General features: G+C 39.4%; 1 non-coding gene across 1 annotated transcript; it reads left to right on the top strand.

Moving 5' to 3' along the window:
- The first annotated feature begins 7,576 nt into the window (after nt 1-7,576).
- Nucleotides 7,577-7,658, top strand: TRNAS-AGA. Its single transcript has one exon. It is a non-coding gene; the product is annotated as a tRNA-Ser (tRNA).
- Nucleotides 7,659-7,879: the final 221 nt, after the last annotated feature.

A 7,879-nucleotide genomic window follows, 5' to 3' on the forward strand; every position in this document is an offset into this window, starting at 1 on the left:
GACGCTAAACTCCATTTCCCAGAGGCCTCAGCCAACGTGTGCGATCTCGTAGAGCGGGATCGAGCAATTCTACCCGCGAGTAGTTTGTTCCTAAATGTCTCAGGTCGAAGTCTTCGTTAGAGCTGTGGCTCTCAAGGTTTTGTGACCGGACTGATTGTAAGAATACACTTTTATATTACAAGTATAACTCAGAAACGTAAATAAGCATGCATTACTTGCCCGGCATTGTATTTAGTGTTCTGTTCCTTTGTTTAGAAAATTCTAGTCCTAACCCGTTATATTGTTTTCATGACTCTAAAATAGGTTGCGACCCACGTTTTAAACCGTGAGGTAGTCTTACCGTGTTTTGCCCTACGGTAGTGCATTGTATTTGCCTACTTCAATCAGCATGTAGTTGCGAATGGAGCCCAACGCCAGTCGGTGTGTCCTTGGCAGAAAAGAATCCAACAGAAGTAGGTAGGTTTCTATATTTTTAAACGTGGCCCGAGCACTTTACTTCTGTGCGTCTCCGTATTTGTATAGTCGGGCTAAGGTCAAATCACCCAGTCTGTTAACTGATAAAACACTGAATTTTAAAATTCCAACATTGAGTATATGAAGAACAAAGTTATAGTCAAAGGAAGGGGAACAATATCTAGAAGCAGATTTCAGAAAAGACCTACTGTGAGAAATAGAAAATTTCAGTAAACAATTCTTAGTAGGTTGTAAGAAGACATGGCCTAAATGAAACGAATGAAAGCTGTGAGAAAACAAGTAGAAATAAAAACACTGGATGAAAGGGGTTTAAAACACATGCAGGCATGTTTAAAATGAAGGAAGATAATTAAAATCATACTGGAGAAGAACAGAACTGATACTGTGGTAAAGTGAATCAGTTGTATGCAGGATATTTTTTTAAAGCTGTGTGAATCATAAGAAAAACATGAATGAAATAGAAGAAAGTGATAGATATATATAAAGGCCTGAGGATGAAAAGGCAACATGTGGATGATTCCCCATCAGGAAACAGAGAACACGTGAAATCAGCTATCATTTAATAGTTTTTATGTGCCAGGCAGTGTTCTGACTGCTTTATACCTAACACTTAATTCTTAAAATGATCTTTATTAAGTTATTATTATTTCTTCTTTACTACAGAGGAAACTAAGGCACAGATAAGTTGAGTAGCCTGCCTGAGGTGACATAACCAATAAATGAGGAAGCTGAGACTTGAATTTAGTAATTTGGTCCCAAGCTCCCATTTTTAATCTCATTTTTAATCTCTAATAAACAATAGGCTCCCTAGTAAAGAGATGAACAATTTCCTAAATTTAAGAAGAATGCACCTCATTGCTAGTGAGAGTGCAAAATGGTGCAGCTACTTTGGAAGACAGTTTAGCAGTTTCTTTCAAAACTAAGCACACTGTTACAATATGATCCAGCAATTGTACTCCTTGGAATTTACCTAAATGAACTGAAAAGTTAGACACACACAAACACTTAATTGCCAAAACTTGGAAGCAACCAAGATGTTCTCCAATAGGTGAATGATTAAATAGACTTTGGTATATCCCTGCTGTGTAATATTATTCAGCAATGAAAGGAGTTGGCAAGCTCTGGGAGTTAGTGAAAGACAGGGAAGCCTGGTGTGCTGCAGTCCATGGGGTCGCAATGAGTCAGACTGAGTGACTGAACTGAACTGAATGAAATGAGCAATCAAGCTACCAAAAAAACACAAACATTAAATGCAACTTGGTGAGTGAAAGAAGTTAAAGTGAAAAGGTTACATACTCTAGGAGTCCAACTATATAATATTATGGGAAAGTTAAAACTATGAAAACAGTAAACATCCATGGTTGCTAGGGGTTTGGAAAGGGAAGGAGGGAGGAATGGATGTAGCACAGGGGATTTTTAGGGCAGTGAAATTATTTTGTATGACGTGGTGGTGGATATATCATTGTACATTTGTCAAACTCTCCTATAGAGTGTCAAACAATACAGAATGAACCCCTAATATAAGCTGTGATCAATAATAATTTATCAATATTTGCTCATCAGTTGTAGCAAATGTATTGTACTAATGCAGGATGTTAATAGGGAAAATTGGGTAGTAGAGGGGGGCAGTGGTGAGCCCAGATGGGGTTTTTCTGTAAACTTAAAACTGTTTTTTTAAGTATATTAATTTTAAAAATATATAATTGTTAAAAGTGTTTCTGGTAAGGTCTCAGCAGGAAACGAGGGACATCTCATTAGAAATTAGAAATTGGATATCTAATTAGGAAAGTAATTCCTGTAAAGTAACAGAACTTGGCTGAATTGTGTTCTTCAGTGGAATGAAAAACAATTTGTAAGCAATAAACCTGAATATTTAGCTGAGCAAATTTCCTAGATAAATGTGAACATGCACCCTGGTTTCTCTGCGCTGTTTATTGTACAGAATGTAAGGAAAAAGACAAAAGAGGAAAGAACTGTTAAGCAGAATAAGCAAAAAGAAACCATTTTATGATGGTTTGGAAAAATTTCAACTACACCTTCTACAAACGAGGCTTCCAATAAAAATTGAAAGACGCATGTATTGAAAAAATGTATATGTAAAGTTTCTGTCCTCAGTGACTTCTCTTCATAGTTTTAGCAACTGGATGTACACATAAAAAAGTAAGCAACCATTGTAAGCGGCATAGAGATATTCCCTGAGTATATAGGCAAAATATTGAGTACCAACCATATGCCAAGCACCCGTAAGAAACAATATCTGCAAATAAAGCATAATTTAGTGAACAAAAGCCAAAGTTTATTGAGTCTACTTGGTTACTAGCTATAAATACTTTACTTGAACCAACTCATTTAATTGATTCAGGGTGCCAAACAGAGAAAAGAAAAGGATGGAAATTCACAGAAAATTCATAGGTTAATAAGAGTTCCAAAGAATAGCAAGGAGAGATAAGAAAGCCTTCCTCAGTGATCAGTGCAAAGAAATAGAGGAAAACAATAGAATGGGAAAGACTAGAGATCGCTTCATGAAAATTAGGGATACAAAGGAAACATTTCATGCAAAGATGAGCACAATAAAGGACAGAAATGGTATGGACCTATCCAAAGCAGAAGATGTTAACAAGAAGTGGCAAGAATACACAGAAGAACTATACAAAAAAGATCTTCATGACCCAGATAACCACGATGGTGTGATTACTCACCTAGAACCAGACATCCTGGAATGAGACGTCAAGTGGGCATTAGGAAGCATCACTACAAACAAAGCTAGTGGAGGTAATGGAATTCCAGTTGAGCTATTTCAAATTCTAAAAGATGATGCCATGAAGGTGCCTCACTCAATATATCAGCAAATCTGGAAAACTCAGCAGTGGCCACAAGACTGGAAAAGGTCAGTTTTCATTCCAGTCCCAAGGAAAGGCAATGCCAAAGAATGTTCAAACTACCGCACAATTGCACTCATCTCACACACTAGCAAAATAAAGCTCAAAATTCTCCAAGCCAGGCTTCAACAGTATGTGAATTGTGAACTTCCAGATGTTCAAGCTGGATTTAGAAAAGGCAGAGGAACCAGAGATCAAATTGCCAACATCTGCTGGATCATTGAAAAAGCAAGAGAGTTCCGGAAAACATCTACTTTTGCTTTATTGACCACGTCAAAGCCTTTGACTGTGTGGATCACAACAAACTGTGGGCAATTCTTCAAGAGACGGGAATACCAGACCACCTGACCCACCTTTTGAGAAATCTGTTAAGAAGCAACAGTTAGAACTGAACATGGAACAACAGACTGGTTCCAAATGGGGAAAGGAATATGTCACCCTGCTTATTTAACTTATAGGCAGAGTACATCATGTGAAATACTGGGCTGGATGAAGCACAACCTGGAATCAAGATTGCTGGGAGAAATATCAATAACCTCAGTTACACAGCACCCTTATGGCAGAAAGTGAAGAAGAACTAATGAGCCTCTTGATGCAAGTGAAAGAGGATTATGAAAAAGTTGGCTTAAAACTCAACATTCAGAAAACTAAGATCATGGCATCTGGTCCCATCACTTCATGGCAAAAAGATGAGGGACCAATGGAAACAATGAGAGACCTTATTTTTTTGGCCTCCAAAATCACTGCAGGTGGTGGCTGCAGCCATGAAATTAAGACACTTGCTCCTTGGAAGAAAAGCTATGACAAACCTAGACAACATAATAAAAAGCAGAGACATTACTTTACCAACAAAGGTCTGTCTAGTCAAAGCTATGGTTTTTCCAGTAGTCATGAATGGATGTGAGAGTTGGACTATAAAGAAAGCTGAGTGCCGAAGAATTGATGCTTTTGAACTATGGTGTTGGAAAAGACTCTTGAGCATCTCTTGGACTGCAAGGAGATCCAACCAGTCCATCCTACAGGAAATCAGTCCTGAGTATTCATTGGAAGGACTGATGCTGAAGCTGAAATGCCAAATACTTTGGCCACCTGATGCGAAGAGCTGACTCATTTGAAAAGACCCTGATGCTGGGAAAGATTGAAGGCGAGAGGAGACTGAGATGACAGAGGATGAGATGGCTGGATGGTATCACCAGCCTGATGGACATGAGTTTGAATAAGCTCTGGGAGTTGCTGATGGACAGGAAAGCCTGGCGTGCTGCAGTCCATGGGGTTGCAAAGAGTCAGACACAATTGAACTGAACTGAACTTGCACAGTGGCCAGAATTTTGGTAATAACCAGATTTTTTATTCAAGTAAATTCATAATGAAAATCTTAGTATGTCATAAATAATAAATATTAATGTATAATATACCTTTTAGTGGCAGCAAAAATATTACATCATAGTAGATTAATTATTTTTCAAAGGAAAGATATTTGCAAAAGCTTAATGGATACACCCAAAAAACATATGATAGCAAATCACTCAATGCATTTACACACAGCATACAGACCCATGTACCCAACATCCAATATGAGAGTTAAAATCATTACTCTCCTTGTTAAACTCCTAGTTAAAACTCCTTGCAAGAGTAGTGGGACCTCCCAGTCGTGTCCTCTCGAGGGTAATTATTACCCCCATCTCTGCTGTACACCATAGATTAATTTCACCTGTTCTTAAACTTTCAAAAATTGGAATGCACTATAATATGGGTTCTTTTTTGTCTGACTTTTTCCACTCAATATTAGCTTGTGACATTTTGTCCATATGGGGTTATGTGTACCTGTAATTCCTTCACTCTCCATGTGGTGTGATATTACAGTGAAAAAAACCTCTCGATTTGCCTTTTCTACTGTAGATGGTATGGTCAGGAAGCAACAGTTAGAACTGGACATGGATCAACAGACTGGTTCCAAATAGGAAAAGGAGTATGTCAAGCCTGTATATTGTCACCCTGCTTATTTAACTTATATGCAGAGTACATCATGAGAAACGCTGGACTGGAAGAAACTCAAGCTGGAATCAAGATTGCCGGGAGAAATATCAATAACCTCAGATATGCAGATGACACCACCCTTATGGCAGAAAGTGAAGAGGAACTAAAAAGCCTCTTGATGAAAGTGAAAGAGGAGAGTGCAAAAGTTGGCCTAAAGCTCAGCATTCAGAAAACGAAGATCATGGCATCCGGTCCCATCACTTCATGGGAAATAGATGGAGAAACAGTGGAAACAGTGTCAGACTTTATCCTTTGGGGCTCCAAAATCACTGCAGATGGTGATTGCAGCCATGAAATTAAAAGACACTTACTCCTTGGAAGAAAGCAGAGACATTACTTTGCCGACTAAGGTCCGTCTAGTCATAGCTATGGTTTTTCCTATGGTCATGTATGGATGTGAGAGTTGGACTGTGAAGAAGGCTGAGTGCTGAAGAATTGATGCTTTTGAACTGTGGTGTTGGAGAAGACTCTTGAGAGTCCCTTGGACTGCAAGGAGATCCAACCAGTCCATTCTGAAGGAGATCAGCCCTGGGATTTCTTTGGAAGGAATGATGCTAAAGCTGAAACTCCAGTACTTTGGCCACCTCATGAGAAGAGTTGACTCATTGGAAAAGACTCTGATGCTGGGAGAGATTGGGGGCAGGAGGAGAAGGGGATGACAGAGGATGAGATGGCTGGATGGCATCACTGACTCGATGGACGTGAGTCTGAGTGAACTCCGGGAGATGGTGATGGACAGGGAGGCCTGGCGTGCTGCGATTCATGGGTCGCAAAGAGTCGGACACGACTGAGCAACTGAACTGAACTGAACTGAACTGTAGATGGACTTTGGGGTTGTTTCCAATTTCAGCTTAAAATAATAACTAGACTTTTTGTTTCTTACAACTCAACTCTGGCTCTTCCTTTACTGAGATTCATTCTGACATGCTTACATTTTCTTTTTTTTTAAGTCCAGAAAAACAAAGTTGCAGCTGTGTCCAATCCTTGTTCCTTGTTATCCTAAATCAACCTGTTGATTAATAATTTTGGTTCAGATGCATCACTAATTACTTTCTATTTTGCATATATATTTTTTTAAGCACAAAGGTTTTCTTTGATACCTAATTTCAATCAAAGCTAATGTTCCAAATGACTTCAGAGAATATATATACTTGATAAAAATATGTACACCAAATAACATGTTATGTGTAAACTATGGACAGCAATCTTTTTAGCATAATTTCTATCAAAACTGCTTCATGCCTGTCCCTTCAGAACAGGTTGTCTCCCATAAAACCACTGAACATCTTAGGTCTCTCTTCCTTTACCTCATTCTCTTCTCTTCCTCTCCTCCCTCTCCTTCCTGGTTCCTCCTCCTCACTTCTCTATTTAAGTGATGTGATTTCTCTGTTTGCAATTGTTTTCCTCTTTTCTTAAATTATTAGTGAAAAACACCAAGAAGTAGACAAAAGCCATTTACAGTAATGTTTGCACTGAACTGTCCCAGGAAAACTCGTGACTGGCAGCTTTGACTCAGATGGGAAAACGAGAAGGGGGAAAAAAAACATACTTGCATTGGTTAAACTCGAGAAAATGAACTCCTATCTTGGTAAAAATCAAACTAAGATCTTCTTAGAAGGTAGCCAGGTTCTAGGGGCGACAGGAACTCACCAACCATCTATAAATTTTATTCTTAACATGACAGAAGCATGGAAGCATATAGTGAAATACAAAGCACGGTACAAACACAAAGGGATTGCCGTTCCCTTAGGATTGATGTAGGCTGAGGCACTTAGGGACACAGAACAAGTGGGATGCAAGGAGGCCTTTGTGCATCATTTCCCTCACTTTTTACTTAGCACATAAATCAGTGAACTGAGCCCCTCCCTGAAAGCCACTAGCGTTCTTCAAGGGGCCTCAGTGCCTGCAAGGAAGTTCCAAACAAAAGCTACTCCTATCAGGGCTAGTTAACTCCTGACAACTCGAAAAGCTACTGCTCGTGCAGTGAGGACTCCCCTTCTAGTGCTCTCTGTTCCCACGGGTGCCCAGAGAATTTGATCTCCCTGCCAAATTTGCACTTCACCTATGGGTTTCTATTCAGTTTGCAAGAATACGTTTTCTTGCACCAAGCTCATTTTTGTTCTTTACTGTGACATCGGCCAGTGAAATTTCTACTTAAGGATTTAAACGGAAAGGATGCTACATGTGTAGTCGTGGCCGAGTGGTTAAGGCGATGGACTAGAAATCCATTGGGGTCTCCCCGCGCAGGTTCGAATCCTGCCGACTACGGTGTGTACTTCTAACTTCTAAGGTTATTAGAAGGAGCTATGGTAGTACATACCTTTCCAAGGCAATGCTTTTTTACTTCGACTCTGCCTTGGAAACTTAGAAATCTCTCTGCAGTCAACAGATACCTTTTTAGCAACTACTTCCAGTATTCTCCAAATTCAGGTCATGGCCTTGCGTGTAGGTAGGAATCAGTGCACCAAAAAGGCAGCTACCGAGACAGA

Source organism: Oryx dammah, unplaced genomic scaffold (genome assembly GCF_014754425.2).
Source record: "Oryx dammah isolate SB20612 unplaced genomic scaffold, SCBI_Odam_1.1 HiC_scaffold_11, whole genome shotgun sequence".
Taxonomy (NCBI): Eukaryota; Metazoa; Chordata; class Mammalia; order Artiodactyla; family Bovidae; genus Oryx; species Oryx dammah.